Source organism: Erpetoichthys calabaricus, chromosome 2, assembly GCF_900747795.2.
Source record: "Erpetoichthys calabaricus chromosome 2, fErpCal1.3, whole genome shotgun sequence".
Taxonomy (NCBI): Eukaryota; Metazoa; Chordata; class Cladistia; order Polypteriformes; family Polypteridae; genus Erpetoichthys; species Erpetoichthys calabaricus.
This window is the reverse complement of record NC_041395.2, coordinates 300,891,869-300,905,118: the sequence shown is the minus strand read 5'-3', so window position 1 is coordinate 300,905,118 and position 13,250 is coordinate 300,891,869. Positions and strand designations below refer to the sequence as shown.

Below are 13,250 nucleotides of genomic sequence, written 5' to 3'. Positions count from 1 at the left end.
AACAATGTGTTTACACAGATTACTTTAGAATAATGATCTCTTATTTCCACTGTAAAACTCCACTTCACTCCCACATAATCAATCAAGGCGTGAGCTGGGAAAACTTCGCTCACGTTCTAAGCTGGTGGGGGGATGGAATAGCTGGCTGCTGGCAGCTTGTCTTTTATCAGCACATTTAGAGGACAAAGGATGCTGGCGGAGAGGTGTGAACGGATTTAAGAAGCGATTTAAGGTGGGCCGGATATACGAGTTTTTTCGTAGGCTCTGGTAATTCTAGTGTTAAGTCTGTTTACCTGCGTGTCAGTTGCTTGGAGTTGTATAGAGTGAGAAGTCAAGCAAAATGACACCTTTTATAAATACTATATCGTTATTTGGAAGACATGCATTTCATGTGTGTTCCGTGTCTACAACAATCTATGTACAGTAAACACATAGTTAAAACAAATGTTTTTCATGTTTTAGTAATAATTGACAAAATGTAGACATGAAGTATATAATGTGTTAAGCCTGAATTCCAAATATCAAATAAACACTTTCACAAAAGGTACAAATATAACAGAACAAGTTCGCTTCTATTCAAGAATATAACTGCAGTAAAAGAACCCACGTTAGGGTGCGACATTGACACGCATATGCTATGACTGCTTTGGTGGCACAACGGTATCAACTGTTGACTGGTAATCAAAACTTCACGGGTTTGATCCCGGACGAGTCCGTTTTGAGAAGTGAGCTGCTCTTATTATTACTATTTTAGAATAAAAACATACATTTGATTACTGTCCTCTGCATCTTCTGCTTGTGCCCAAAACATTAACATTTATATGTTACTTACATAAAAGCCAGATCGATTGTTATTTATTTGGATTTAGTTACTTACTTCCTACAGCGTAAAGTCACAAGTAGACTGCAGAGCTTCCCGTGTACATAGACAAAGTACAGCAATGGCAAAAGTGTGACGTGCATTATTACTCCAATGTAGAACCGTTGTCATGATCTGAGTTCACCTCTGTTATAGCACGTCTTTATGTGAAAACAGCAGTGTCAGATGGGAGGTGGAGGTGGGGGTGGGGGTGGGTGTGGGATCCTGAACGTGACTGAGAGAATAAAACTGAATTAAAAAAAAAACAACAACAAAAAAAAAACAAAATAACAAAGCTAACCTTTACAAGTATCATACATTTACACCAGCTGTTACAGACTGAAATCAAATGTATGTTTCTATTCTAAAATAGTAAGAATAAGAGCAGCTCACTTCTCAAAACGGACTCGTCCAGGATTGAACCCGTGAAGTTTTGATTACCAGTCAACAGTTGATACCGTTGCGCCACCAAAGCAGTCGTAGCATATGCGTGTCAATGTCGCACCCTAACGTGGGTTCTTTTACTGCAGTTATATTCTTGAATAGAAGCACACTTGTTCTGTTATATTTGTACCTTTTGTGAAAGTGTTTATTTGATATTTGGAATTCAGGCTTAACACATTATACACTTCATGTCTACATTTTGTCAATTATTACTAAAACATGAAAAAGTCTCTGTTTTAACTATATGTTTACTGTACATAGATTGTTGTAGACACGGAACACACATGAAATGCATGTGTTCCAAATAACGATATAATATTTATAAAAGGTGTCATTTTGCTTGACTTCTCACTCTATACAACTCCAAGCAACTGACACGCAGGTAAACAGACTTGATCCTCAATCTCTCTCTCATGCTCATTTCATCTTCCTGCTTAGCCTTTGACACATTATATACCTGCCAAATGAACCCATTTCGCTAGCTGTCCTTCTGACTTTAAGCTTATTCACTAAACAGCTCTAAATTTCACCCAGGATTTATTTTAAGGTTGAGGAATACATTTTGAAAATCTAGGGCTGCCCAGAAGAGCTATTTCTTTATGCTACATTTATATGTTCATCCCTGAACTCCTTTTTTCTAACTATTTGTAGCTCCCATATAGCTTATCCATTCTAGCAGAGTCCTACCTATTCTAGGCAGAACCTCTCTTGCAGCTATGCATCAGTCTGAGGGAATTCTGTTGACCTTCTTGGCTTAATTTCACTTCAGACAATCTAGGTAAATTGAATGAGCTTGTTATATAGCATTTCTCATAAAAATTGTTCTAAAGTTTTGCTAGCCTTTCTCACTTAAAATGAACTAAATATTTCAAGGTCACCATTTAAATCATGAAATCTTACGTTAATAATGTTTACAAATCCATTATTTTTTAAATCTATTTGGAGGTTTTTATTTGTTGTAGACACTGAAAGCTTCATTTTTGGCTAACATGACCCTTTCAATTGTTTTGTTGATGTTGTATGTGAAACATTTTTAATCATATTATTGCATTTACCATAGTCTTAGAAATATTCTGAGGAATTTGTTAGTTTTCGCATACCCCTTGGGGTCAGAGCGCAGGGTCAGCCATTGTACAGTGCCTCTGGAGCAATTACAGGTTAAGGGTCTTGCTCAAGGGCCCAGCAGAGTAGGATCTCTTTTGGCAGTGACGGGGATTCGGACCGGCAACCTTCTGGATACCAGCACAGATCCTTAGCCTCAGAGCCACCACTCCGTTTTAGTTTATGCCAGTATACCAAAATACTCATTTCAATATCTTTCATTTTGTTTTCCTAACCGCCTTCAACTTCACTTAGCTACCAGTCCACCTATAATTGGCTATCTGTGATCTCCTTTAGAGCCTTGAAATGATGCGCAGCAGTGTTAGATAAAGAAATAATTGGACAGAAATTTTGGTCGGAAATTTCAGGAATGATTCTACACGTTATAGGGCAAGATAAGTGTTTTCAAGTCAAAGGTATTTCTTTACAGTCATAGTATATATTAAATTGCCATTATACATAAAACCACCAAAACTGGGTTTTATAAATTAAAAAAATCCTGTTCTTGCAGCTTACAATTGGGCGAATGGGTACAGGATTCCATGAGAGAATGAAAAAGCCCTAAAACTTAATGAATCTATTTGTCAAGCCACAAATGTTAGAGTGTTGATCTGCGTCTTAAGATTTGCAACGTGTACTGTATATAGACAGTGTATTAACTTAAGTTAATTTTAAGATGGAAAAAATTATTATTTACAATTGCTTATATTCTTTCACTATATGGAAACATATTTCATTATTTCAGCGTCCACTTTCACTCCTTTCACCAGGGGTGAGAGGCAACCCATACCTCACTCTTTTCCTCAACTCCTCACCCATGGCTGGTCATCAGGAGCACAGTCTGTCGTTTTTTTTTTCCTGCTAAACATGCAGACTGTACTAGTAATCTGTCATGCCAGGAATGACTAATTGAGCCTCTAAATAAGGTAATAGTTTACAGGCTAAGCAAGTGATGTGGCTGCAATGTGGCCCCCAGCCCCTGTGGTTGCTGTTATCACTCATGGAGCTCCTTTCATGCCAGCTTCTTGAGGCAGCACAGAGCTGTCATTGCTGCCTTCAGAGCGCTATGGTTTTCATGAGTTTTACACGTTCTCCCTTGTAATTATGGATTAATTGGTATCCGTGTATATCCATGAGTTTACTCAGTCAAACACATTGTCCTAAGTTCTTTTATTGCCATATCCTCGCAAGAGTGAATAATCCTGCATTAAAAATGTCAAGAATTGGTTTGCGTTGTTTTAGTCTGCTCTATTGCACACTCTGCTCTTTTCATTGTTTTTATTATGTATGGCCAAGGGTTGTGGTTATACTGGTATTGGAAAGGTACAGAAAACCCCAAATTTTAAAATGGTATGGTACCAGCCTTTTAGGATTTTGGGTACTGGAAGTAAATATCAGCTTTCCCCTGAATCCCTCAACCAGAACCATACTTTGAGTCAGAATTTTATTTTATTATTATTTTTTTTGGTAATCAAATTTTTATTAACAAAGTATAAATCGTAAACAATTGCAACAGCTCACAGAAAGGTACATTATACCAATAAAATGCCCACATCTGGCCATATATGAATAAGATAGCTCTGGAGTGTAAGGCAGTTTTTTGGAGAATAACTAAATAAATAACCTAAGTAAATTTTGGTATGCAGTTTCCCTCTATATGATTTGGGACAAGTTGCGAGACTGACTGCCAGTTTAAAATACAGGTGGTAGACAAATCATTAATCCGTGCTGCAAATAATAAAGCAAAATAAGATTAGAAATGGAGGTTTTCCATAAATCAAAAGATAATAAACTAGGAGATTTCCAATAAGAGGTTAAGGCTAATTTTGCAACAGTTGTGCCTCGAGAGAATAACCTTTGCTGGAAAGAAGAAAGAGAGACAGAAAGAATCCAGAAAAAGAAATAATTGAGGCAATAAAGTAATTTTATATGAAAGAACAGATGAGAGAAATTTTGACACATTACTCCATAGAACCCTAACTGTGGGACACTCCCAGACAATGTGTAGGACTTACAAGCACAAAGGGAGCACAGAGGTTGGAGACTATATTGAGAAATGACATCAGTTTTGTTAAGGTTCATTCCTTTTTCTGATAAATCCTATTTTCTAACTTTAGCTTTACTTCCCTTTGTATATTTTTTTGTTTTTTTTGTTTTGTTCTTTATTTCGTCTTATACGATTTCTCGTATTAGAAATTTGTTAGTTTTCGCATACCCCTTGGGTTAAGAGCGCAGGGTCAGCCATTGTACAATGCCCCTGGAGCAATTACAGGTTAAGGGTCTTGCTCAAGGGCCCAGCAGAGTAGGATCTCTTTTGGCAGTGACGGGGATTCGAACCGGCAACCTTCAGGATACCAGCGCAGATCCTTAGCCTCAGAGCCACCACTCATATATATCATACTTCAAACTTTTAGTGCTACTTACAAACAAAATTGATGCCTATGCTTTTACTTGCAGGGCTAAAGTGTGTATGGGTCTCTATTTTTGATTTTCAGCAAGGTGTTTCTTGCACCAGTTACATATAACCTACCTGTCCTTGTCAAGAAAATATCTTGTTATTCAGCTTAAATAACCTTTTTTCTTATTCAAAAACTTTATCATGCAGTGACATATTGCATTTAATATGTATGTTGTATTAGAAAACTGAATGACCTTTGCTTTTAGGAAAACTCAAGTTTCTTAAAGTTGGAGTTGTGCATGTGTCTTGTGGAAGATGCCGATAGTCTCGAGCTTTCCCAAACCATTGTAGTTGAATTGAGATCAAAGTAACACAAAAAGATGTGTATTTATCACAAACGTAAAGAATGCACAGAGAGGATTTACCGCAGAAAAAAAAACAGTTCACATAAAGTAAGGAACCTATTGTGCTAATTTGAATTTCTAGATCGCGGGTTTGGTGTTTTGTGTACTTACACACCAAAGTAATTCAATGACCACTCCTTTCACCTCCCATACCTTTGAACAACATTTCTCTTCCTCTTATAAGTCAAGTTCTTCTCAATAGCATATCCTCTAGGATCAGTGTCCCATCTTATGTATGTCCTAGAGATCACTTGTGGAAGAAGAAATTCCTTTAGAAACTCCTGTAGCATTCCCCCTAGTGCCTCTCCTAGACGCCCTATGTGTTCTTACAATCCTGAGCCCCTTTCTTTAATAAGCATCTAGGCAAAAACAAGTTTGTCTGGTCACTCCAATGAGAGAGTATGGGCCACCCTGCTTTTACAGGAGCGATTGACCAAGACCTTCTACCCTAGTGCCTTTGTCCCCCAGCATCTTTCTAGAAATATACTCCTGGTCATAAACAATCAACTGTTCTGTGTTGACTGACCTCTAGCACCCAGAGTAAGTATATCACTCTGTAGGTGGTGTCCTATATAACTGTGGGGCACATGCCCCCCCTCATGTTGGTCACCCAGTTTTGGCCAAAGTCCTCCTCTGAGCAGTGTTAAAGGTCTTGCTATTTCCTTATAAAGCAAAAAGATTGAGTATATTTACGTTTTAACATAGTTTGTTTTAGTTAATTCTTATACTTATTTATCTTCATGTTATGACCCTAAACTAGGTAAAAAAAAGGATAGAGTTGAATTTTTATGTTTACTGTTTTGCTAATTTTTTGTATGTGAAGAACTTGTGCACAGTAGTTTGTTGAACTGTCTGTTTTGACTTTTAGAAGGGGAAAAAGGCACCTGTTTAGGATGGAATTGTTAGAGTACTGAACCTGAGGACATTAAGGTAATAGGCTTATAATATGATATCTGCAGATATTATAAAATGTCTTGTTTTGCAGAGCTGGTCAATGTGACAGATTACACAGAAATAAAACTTTATTATTCATTCATACATTTTCATCTTGTTAATGTTTATTGTGTATGGAATACAATATTTAATTATAATTGAAAATTTCAGTTTAAAGGTATTCAGATATCTTTCAAACAACTGTAATCAGTCTGTTTATACTTTCTTTGGGTTCACATAACAAATCAATGATAAAATAAAACAGGGAACATTTCTTATGTTCTACGATTTTAGTTTTAATTCATAACGCATGCTTTTTATTCTCCCTAATGCATTAGTGTAATCTGTCCCTAGATTTACCTGTTATATGTTAATGGTTTATCATCTTCATTTTTTAGAACAGACTTTATTATTGCACAAACTTTTGTCTTTATGTGGCTATTAATGGATATGCTATCTTGGAATTATGGGGTGCTAAAAACAAATTAAAATAGTTTAATTATGTTTTTATTAATCATTAAATAATTAGAAGGTTTCATATATAAATGGCTGTTTAGTTAGTAAACAACAAAAATGTTCATAACTAGATATTTTTTATTTTCTTACAAATAGTACTTATGTAATTTGATTGTGTCATTACAAACGGATTATTAATTAGTTATAGTTGTGTCTACAGCAAGGCTAATAAAATTTGTTTTCTTTCTTTACATTCATAAAATTGTAGAAAAACATTTTTTAAAGTGATCCAAGTAAAATTGCAAGCAATGGTCCAAGTAAAATAAATTGTTCTACATGGAAAAATTTATGTAAACTGCTGGCTAATAATAGAGGGGCAGGTTTTTTTTTTTTGCATGCTTTTTACAGCACTGTCCTTGCCAAAACCTATGAATAATTCAGTGTTTATACTTTTGACATGGAAGTCCTTATTACAGAAACACCACAAAAGTTGTGAAATGTTTAATAAATGTGTTTACTTCATTGGTTTAATAAATTTCTCACCAAAAAAATGTGTGTCTTTTTTAGTGTTGTTGCCAGATTTCCGGAGTAGAAACACATTTTTATGGTTTTTGCATAGTACTTGGTCATTTAGGTACATGATAATTAAACCACCCTCTCTCTTCCTTGCTTGAGCTATCATTTAATCTGTGTTCATTTATAAGGATGGCTATAAGTACACCAACAGTATTAATGAAGATATGGCTCTTCAGATTTAAAAATAAATTGTTGAAGAGTTTAATCGGAACACATTTCATTGTTATATGCCAGTCTTTCATGACACAAGGAATCTATTAATTCAAAGAGAATCATCCTTACTGATTTTTTTTAACCTTTCACTGTTATTTATGCTTTTTTTTTTCTTTTTTTTTTTAAAACTAACTATTTTTCTTAGGGAGTAATATTTCCTGTTTTATTAGAAGGAAGAGGCAACCAATTTTTTTAATGAATTTAAAAAATTCTTTCTTTAATTGAGAATGTTTTCATTTTTATTTTCAGAATGACTTATGTAAGCTAAAGCTCTATGTCCCATAGAATATTCTTGCATATCTCGTAAATCTACCATCTGCTTCCTGTGATTTGTCATTTTAAATCAAATATTGCAAAAAGAAAAGACCCACATAGGGTTGTCCAATGAATGACTGTTATCCTAAAGTGGATACTGATGTTAGAATATGTGTGGATGTACCTTTTTTCCAAAATAATCATCCATCTCCCCATTTTTACATTTAGGGGAGAAATCTGGAAATAAGTTTGTTGTTATATTTTTTTTGTTTAAAGTACACATTTTGTATAAGGTTTTTGTATATTTAATTTGATATTCCTTTACAAGAAATGTAAATGGATGACACTTTTTAGAACTTTTTACTGTGGGAAATTTTGAAATGTAACATTATGTAGAGCAACTAGAAATTAATACACATTTCAAGCAACAGACATCTTGAAGGTTTGCTGTATTAAGGTTTTGCTGTATTTTTTTTTTTTGGTCACACACTACTCCTTCCTCCATTGAACAGCCTCCCGATAAAACAATGCTTTCCACTTCTTCCATTTGTTTGGGTAAGCCTCCAGCAGCATAGTTATCAGACCTCAATGTTGAATAATGTGCATTTGTGAAGTGTTTTTTGGGTTGCATGTTAAAATTACCAGCCACTACCATCCTGAGACATTTGTTAGTCCTTCAGGTTAATATTGTATTGTATTGTATGCTGTGCCTGCCACATTTTATGAATAGAAAATCTAGTAGCATATAAAACTGGCAGGAACTAGAACACTGACACTTCTTTATTATAAATTGCTGGACATGACATCATGCCTGAAGAAGGGGCCTGAGTTGCCTCGAAAGCTTGCATATTGTAATCTTTTTAGTTAGCCAATAAAAGGTATCATTTTGCTTGACTTTTCACTACATTCATAATAGCTAACACGGTACAACACCCTAGTACTACAAATAAAAGAGAAAATCTTTTTAAAACCTAAGTGAATCTGTAGGAAAATCTAATAAATATTTTGTTATAAATAAAATTATCTGTTATCCTACTTTGATAATGTGATTAATAGATCTTTATAGCTTTTGATTTATTTGGCCTTCTGTTATTACCTGAAAGATGAGCAGCTGTCCTAATAGATTGCTCCTTTCAGCAACCCTGGTTTTGACTTTTTTTTTTTTTTTTAAAAAAGGTGTTTTTTTCTAGTCATTTTGAAATCATAGGTCTTGGTTGATTATATGTAGTTTCTCCATTTATATGACATGTTCTTGGATAAAGCTTGAAAACTTTATCTTTTAACTTTGTCTTTTACCATTGCTGAAAATTTTCTTTGTATTCTGTTTTTTCTAAATAGTGCAAAATTTACATTTTGTTTTTTAAATACAGCATATTATACATTTGCCTTTTCTCTAATGTGGAGTACAATAATAGTTCACTACAGGTCATAGGTTTAGCTGTTTAATCCACATTTAACGCCCCTGTGAATATGGAAATTGACAGATCTGACTAAAGCAGGAGACTCTGATTGGTGGCTGAGGAAACAGCCTGAGGGATGAACTCTAACCCCCTCCCATCCTGATGACTGATGTAAGCAGAATTTCAGAGCCAGGAATTTACAGTAACAAGGATAGGATGTTTGCATTTCATTGACTTGGGCCCCTGAAAGGAGGAGAAAAGAGTGTTTTTTTTTTTTTTTCTTGTAGCAGAACTTCAGATGTGTGCCAGTGAAGGCTTCTTTCAAATTGATTAAGAGCTCATTTACTGTAGTTTACGAGCAGAATGATATTTCTGTCAGTTTTCAAAGGGTGACACTATATTAAAAGGTAAGATAACAATTATCATTACTAGCTGGTTGTGTAAACTACGGCTTGAATCTGTATGTAAGTCTTCAAATATTTTAGCTGCTGCATCATTTTTACTATTAGTTGGCACTCTTTACTAAAGGAAATATGGTGCACTTTATTTAAAAATGTGTTTCAGAAGCATTGTACCTTCAGTTCATACCTGGAAAATGTCTCTTTATCTAGTGAAATTAGGAAACTTTTGAAATCTTTAAGCTATTGTGATTATAAATAAATTGGCAAAGTAACAGAAAGTAATAAACTAAACTTTTATCCAACTGAATTTATTGGTAATCTACTTAAGCTTATATCTTTTGGTCTGAATACCCATAACTTAGTTTCTCCAACTATTATTTTCAGTTTAGCATTTTAAATTCAGAATGCCTATGTCAGGTTTGGCACAACTTGCATCTCTTTATTATTTGCCAGCTAGTTATTGGTGTGGGGGGTTTGAGAAGAGTTTGGAGTCTTAAAAGCAAGTTTGTTAAAATGAAGGCAATCGTATGTTCCTTTAGCAACAATAAGTAGCTAATTATGAAAAGGACTGGAAAAAGCCTGCAGTCACTGTGTCCATCCAGGATCTGAGTTTATTGATGTTTCCTCCAGGATTTGCCTATTCTTGGCACCATTCATCATTCCCACAACCTTCACTAGTCTTCCTGTTGGACAACTCCAAAGAATGACCGGAATATAGTGCTGCTGACAATTTGCTTTACTATAGGGGTGGTGTTAGCTGTATAATGTGTTGTTTGGCATGTACTGCAGAAATCTCTTTTCATTTTGGTAATTCATACAGTGTCTCAGCATCATCTTCCTTGTTTTCACTCTATAAACTGATCATGTATATGCAGTTAATCTCAAGTTATTGAACTGTTCATTTCTCCACTCAGTCTTACATCTGATTACATCTTGCCTGAAGAAGGGGCCTGAGTTGCCTCGAAAGCTTGCATATTGTAATCTTTTTAGTTAGCCAATAAAAGGTGTCATTTTGCTTGGCTTTTCTCTACATTCATAATGGCTAACACGGTACAACACCCTAGTTCCACTCAGTCTGAAACACAAGGAGTTCTTTTAGAGTAATTAAAGCAATAAGGTTATAAATTAAAAATATGCTGGTTTACTTATTATTTTAGTTTTGATCTAAACCAGTTAAGATAAGTTGTTAGTTAATACTTTTATTTGGTTTGTTGAGCAGTAATAGTTTGTTGAGAGGCTGAGAGTGATTATATTAATTTTCGGTAATAACCATAATTTCCTTGAAGTTTACAATGTAGGCACATGTTGTATTTGCTAGAGTTGTACCTCATTATGGAAGCCTGCGTTGTTATAGCCTTCCTGTCACTTAACCTGTCTGCTTCTTCTTTGGAAGAATAAAATTACTTCTAACATCCACGAGAATGTTAAAATTGCTTCTAACACCCAGAATGCTTTTGTTTAAAAATTGGTGTACCTATAAAGTATCCATTCTATTAACCCTGAGATTTTTACCTCTGGACCTCACTAGCTGCTAAGGAGCCTTATTACTGTAATTTTTTTTTTTTTTTTATATATATATAAGTTTAGTAAAGAACATATCGTGATCATGAGTGGAAATTAAATGATGACTTTTTTTTTTTTTTTTTTTTTTTTTTTTAAGGTGCATAAACTTTGAATAGAGATGCTTGCATTCTGTTTCCTGAACTACAGACTTGGTAAAACTTGAAAGGGTGCATGTACTTATACATGAATCTGTATGACGTGTCAGTATAGGAATGTAGGAATATAACTGTTACGACCTTCACCATGCAGCAATCTGTACATTCTTTTTTGTAATAACCATAATTTTATACATAAGGCTGTTTAGAAACAATATTCTAACTTTTAACCTAATAATTTAAAATCTGCATTTTTTCCCACTCACATTGGTACGTTTATGTAGAGTATTAACACCATGCAGCTCATTCATACTGTAATCTTTAGGAAGACTGTGTCTAACTTTTAACAATGTTGTGTTTTTTTTTTTTTGGGATCAATACTGCCACACCCTCCTTTTCCTCCCCATGTACAGTGCAAAGTCCTGGCTAGTTGCCAGAGATTCACAGTGGGAATTCACTTCCTGATAGGAAATGATGCTTTTCAGTGTATTGTTTTCCAAAGGCAGTGAATGGTGAACAATGTCTGTTCAACTGATAGAGTATTCAGCACCAAGATTTAGCCACTGTTTATTTTGTTTTTTGAGGAGTCAGAACCAATATTGTTGGCTATATTTCTGAATCTGGAAGTAGTTGGTTTTGGTGCCAGAGTTAACGTGAGAAAAGGGGTCTATTGTGTATAATAGGAATAACTGATCATTGGCACCACCAGCAGATTATCGGTCATAATATTTACCCATTTCAGTAACATCAATAAGTTTTGGTAATCTTAATAAAGGAACAAATATACAGAAAATTGTTTAGTTATTAGCTCATCTGTAGGTAAGCTAAGCAGCAGAACTTCTAGTCTTAAAGAGTAACTGTGGAAGCAAGGTATACAGAAAATGGTTGATGTCGGGGTGGGGGGGTGTTGGGGGTGAGGATTATATATTACGTTACAGATTGCATGGTTGAAAGGGAGGTACCAAGGGCTGAAAGAGCAGGAGGCGAGAGAACATTAAGAGATAGACCTAGCATGTCCACTGATGCATAAGTGAAATGTGGTCATTATGAAGTTGGTGTTCAAATAACTACAAGGTTAGGATGGTGAGAGAATAGTTTGAAGAGTTCCCCTAAAAACATTTGAGTAAAAAGAGATGTCCCTGCATGGTAGAATTAAAACAAAACTGAGTGCCATTATGAACAGTGCTTCACATTCTCTCTTTGACACAATAACTCTGAGGAATTTCAGCCAGCAAATTTATTTTTTAATTATTTATTTAAAGAGCTTCTGTAAAAAGCCATATTTCAACCTGGGGACAAAGCAAGTTCTGTCTATACATCAGTAAATAAGTAGGGCTTTGCTATGTGTTTTAGAAATTGCATATTATTTGTGCTACCAAGAATTTGTAGTCATTTAGGACTATGAGTGTGGACTCAGGAGTGTAGGTAGACCTGTTCTGACAGTAGGATTGTAAGAGGAGGGTTACGACTTTCTGGGAGTGTTTCATTAATTTTTTCCCTAAAAGTAATTCCCGGGTGGTGTTTATAGGCTGCTATTGTCAGTGGCTCACTATGTTTGGAGTTGGGACGTGAGTTGTGGTAAACGCTCAATTGGCAGGAATACTGTGTGGCCAAAGATTTCAGAGGTAATTATAACAGTAATGTTGTACTTCTCCACTATTCACAAAAGTGTATCACATGTGGGACAGCCATCCACTAGGATAGGATGGTATACAGAAGTTCCCTGCAACACTTTCATAGCTTTTAGTTATCAATAATTTTTGATGTAATTTGAATGTATTTTAACAGTTAATCGTTTTTCATGTAATTATTTACTGAATACTTACATGTCTTGAATATATGTCAGTTTTTATATATCCCACAGATTTTTTTTAATTGTAAACTGTTCTGATTACAAAGTTCCCACATGGTGATGGAGTGGTATTTTGTAGGCCTTCATAGCTAAAATATGACCAAAACTATGCTATATGCATATCTGCACCTGCCATTTTCTTTTTTAGAGCTATGAATCGGAACAGTGCTTTTGTAATGGCCACTGCAGTTTTCATGTATTAATTGTATTAAAACACATTAATGAAGCCTGCATTTCAACACAAAAATGCATTAACCACTTTATTTTTTTAAATGTAATATTTTTGAACGTTTCAGTGGT

General features: G+C 34.9%; 1 protein-coding gene across 11 annotated transcripts in view; it reads left to right on the top strand.

Annotated features, from left to right (window-relative positions):
- Window positions 1-13,250, top strand: part of add3a (adducin 3 (gamma) a) — a 241,528-nt gene that overhangs the window by 117,786 nt on the left and 110,492 nt on the right. The window contains exon 1 of one of the 11 annotated variants that reach the window (XM_028795852.2): window positions 9,431-9,446. The exons of the other annotated variants lie outside the window; for them this stretch is intronic. The gene's annotated coding sequence lies outside the window, so the exon portion shown is untranslated. Of the gene's footprint in view, window positions 1-9,430; window positions 9,447-13,250 lie in introns of those variants that run through there. 11 annotated transcript variants of the gene reach the window in all.